The following is a 4078-nucleotide window of genomic DNA, read 5'->3' as shown; positions in this document are numbered from 1 at the left end:
AGGTCGTAACATGAAAGAAACCTCTGTCGAAGAGAAAACGTACACAACATGGCGAATATTAAAACGAACCTGAACACTTCCTCTGGAGCTGTCTTCAGTATATATCACTGGGAGTCGGTAAAGTTGTCAGACAGATTAATAGATATTCTTTAGTCAATTAATTGACCGATTACCAGGACATATTCACTTACATACATCACATGCGTGCAATGAATAAAAACCAGTATATTTTCATAACACATCCACAATGATTACTTTTTTGACGTATTTATATAGTTAAACAGTTTAGATTTGAGAAGCGACTTTTATATGATCATGCATGCTTGCACAAGAGCTGCATGATTGTTTTCATAGCACTATATGCTTGCTTTTTGCACCTGGCCTGCTATCGCCGAAAGAAGGAAACGACAGTCGTCCTGCAAGCTGTGCTACAGTGAAGATTATTTAATGGGGAAATTATTGCAAGGTATCATCTAACGATTGCATCTTTGCCTCGTCGGGTCCGCGAATTTCCGTCCGCTCGTCCGCAGCACTAGAAAGCTCCGGGAAATAAAATACATCCAAAATAATTTCATATCTCACCCGGTTTTGAACCTACGCCTCTTGTGCGTGCATGTAGCCGGAAGGTTGTGTGACACTTTACAGCTCCACTATCCTCCCAACTCACTATAGACTGAAACAACTCAAGAACGAAGCGTCTTTTCCCCGACAGAGGACCCCCTTCCAGCCAATGGCGTCGGCCAATTTTCATGAGCCTCGTAGCGTGACAACACAGGGAGGGAACTGTCCCCGACCATGCAACGAGGGGACTACAGCCTTTCATCGGCCACTCCCTGCATTTTCGCGTTAGCAGGCTCATGAGAATCGGCCGACGCCTTTGGCTGGAAGGGGGTCCCCCTTTGACGGGGAAAAGCCGCTTCGTTCTTGAGTTGTATCCGACTATATACAGTGCATGCTTCAACGAGGTAATTCCGCTTGAAAAAAAGTTAGTGGTCGGCGTTCGCCGCTGAGAAGCGACGGTTTCACCGCAGAAAAGCACCGCGTGAAGAGAAACTCAGCCTAGAGACACAAACGCAGAATGGACGCCGGTCACATGAACCACGAAAAAAAAAGAAAGCGATAAGGTTTTAACGTTGTTAAACCGAATAGATTTGCGAAATCATGTGTTTAGCCTGGGTGGCTCATGGTTTTGCTTTGCTAGGTCGTCGGCACGTTTGGCGACGATATTAGTTCGATAGTAGAATTAGTCGAAGACCAATTACGTGCAGTGTGTTGCATTGTAACACGAGGCGTGATCGGCTGTGGCGATAGCATTGTGCTGTCGTGCAGTAGCCAGCGAAGCAATGTCTATTTTATATTTTATGGTCTGGTCAAGGTCACCCTCAAGGTTAAGCTTCACAAAAACTCGGTGAGCGGGTTAGACCTCGTGAAGTAGTGTTTTCGCAATAAAAAGACGCTGGCACCCTGCAGGGTTGATGAAAGAAGAACTGTTCTGAAGAGGAGAACAGAGGTTCATGTCGCAATTTATCGTTTGCACGTGTGTTGAGTGGCATATTGCTTCCTTCGTGGTCAGCGTAATGTATACAAAGTCTTTTTGCAAGTACAGTCCTTGTCAAAAATATACAGCCCAAGCGGTTTGCTTTCCAGCCATGTAGAGCGGCTCTTGAGCACATTTGACGGTCCTAAGCTAGGGAGGGCTGAGAACTTAAGTTCCTCCCGCCTTCGTGAGATTAGGGTCCCTGAAGATGCAAGAGGAGTCGCGCTGCCGGGCTCAGGAGCAGATTCCTTGGGCTGTACAGTTTTGACAGAGTGTACTTGGCATTCGCATGCCATTGGAGCAGAAAACGAAGTACCTTTGCTAGTGCGTTTAGACTGACGTATTTCTAGTCGACTGTGTGCCTCGTTGTTTTCGTCCTGATGCGACTTTTAACCCTCCTGAGGCAATAAATGTCACAAATTTATTTTTCTTGCAGCCACGCAAAGGCACATTGTGGTAAGGTTGCTGAAAAAATTGATTGTTTTAAAGTGGTGGCTATAAGTGGAGGTTTTCCGGCACTTAACAGCGTCGTTGTTGTAGTATAGTCGTCGTTGTGGCATGTGTTTCGTGACAGGAAACTCTGCTATATGTTAGAGATCACGTAATTATTATTTGGCCAATGGGAATGAAGCACACACATATTTACCAGATATCCGTGCTACCATACCGAATGAGAAACAAAAAATCAGCCCCACTCCCGAACCGTCCTCCACCTCTAGATAACTAGGCTGGCAACTATAGGTATCCTTTTTTACCGACTCAACCCCAACCGTAACTGGCTTCGCCTTCAAGCCTAAGTCAACCAGTTAACGTCGGCTTACTTCGGATTGCATATATGCTCTCAGGTGAGCCGAGCAGTCAGTACACATAAAGCCTGGCACTGTTTGAGCCGACAAACACGACCGAACCGTAATCTCGAGCGCGTATACCCAAGCCTTTTCCACAGCGTGTTAGGTGCATCGTGTTCATAATGCAGACGGGCCATGCTGGTCCCGGTTCGCCTTGAAATTATAATGTGGGTCGGAGGTTGTTTAGCGCATGCGCGCACTCTCTGTGCACCGCAGGTCGCGACAGCTCCCTTACGGAGCGGCCAAAGATCTCCGCGCATACATAGAACCCGCATGCGTATGCGCTCAGAGATGCACTAGTGGGGGCGAGCGGCGCATTCACGTCAGGCGTAGTGTGTGCGTGCGTGAGTTCGCGCGATTCCATATCATGGTGCGCGCCCGAGTCCGAAGTCCTCCTGATGGGCGGGCGTTGTCCCGTGAGAGATGCGTGTATACTCCTCACCTCGCCTCTTTCCCCCTCCCCCCTCCGTTCTCCCCTCTGCCTGCATCCTGCCGAGCCTGGCATCGCGGCGGGCGCGGAGCCGGTGGCCCGTCTAATTGGTCGCAGTAGCGCCGACTGCGCCCCCCAAGTTTTAATCTGATTAAAGGGAGCGGCCGAAAGAAATTTCGAAGAAAGTTTTGCGCGGCAGATGATTCACCTCTGGCGGCCGCTCTCGCCGTGATGTATTATGGACGCCGCGTCGCACTATAGCAGCTTGCATCCTGGGATTCGGCGCAGTCGCGTCGAGCAGGAGGAGGGTCAGGGTGCGCTGCCGAGTCGTTCCGGATAGACGCGTCGCGCTTGTACAGCATGGAAGGGGGGGGGGGGGGGGGGTGCTGCCGTGGCTGATTGCGACGCCTTGTAAATGTGCTAACTGATGAGCCGGCCCTTTTGAAATGCCAACGGTGCGCCTCGCCGGTCGCGCGAGGTGATTATTGAAGTCGCTGGCCGCTAATTGGATTCGGCGGCGGAAGTCGACCGAGTCTTGTCTCGTAAGTCAGGCGCACGACGCCGTGCCTCCTGATGTCTCCTCGGGGAACCGAAGCGGCGCAGACTGCGCGCACGTCTTGGCGGAAAGCTGACCTGTGTCGTTCCTGTGTGTACGGGGGGAAGGAAGGTGTCCTCCTCAGCAGTTGGGCGCAGATCATCGCGCACACGAGTTCGCGAGGTGCGGAATATTCGGCGCAGATTTTCGGGCCTGCCGTTGAGTATTTTATAGAGCGACTCAATTCGGCTCTTGAATGCAGGGATTTAATCATAGTCAGTGATCCCTGTCGTTTCGAATCAACGATATGGAGTAACACAGGTATGTGTACGAGTATATTTCAGGCAGAGAGCGTGCTAATTATTGTCTTCCACACTGGAAGCTTTCACGAATGGCGCAACCAAGTGCTGAGAGGCTGACGCTTTGGCAAAAGTCGTCGCTTTTCTTCTGGCCGTTGCGCGCAAACTTGAATAGCTAGCGGTTAGTACTATTTGGTTAGGTTCTGTTCTTACTCCCACATGTAAGAGAATCGGTACAGCATGTGGGTGATGACATCCCGATGAGCCACGAACAATGGCCAATCGGTGTAGCACACAAGTTCTGATGTTCATGGAAGTGTTCTCTCTGATTCGATCATGTGACCTAATCAGCTGTTTAAATTTTTTTACACCCAAACAGGGAGGGGCTCACTTGTGGAACGACAGTCGGCCTCATCGGCGTAGAGGTGT

The sequence above is a fragment of the Amblyomma americanum genome, chromosome 6 (genome assembly GCF_052857255.1).
Source record: "Amblyomma americanum isolate KBUSLIRL-KWMA chromosome 6, ASM5285725v1, whole genome shotgun sequence".
In the NCBI taxonomy this organism is placed as follows: Eukaryota; Metazoa; Arthropoda; class Arachnida; order Ixodida; family Ixodidae; genus Amblyomma; species Amblyomma americanum.
The sequence above is the reverse complement of the archived record's forward strand: the minus strand, read 5'-3'. Positions refer to the sequence as shown.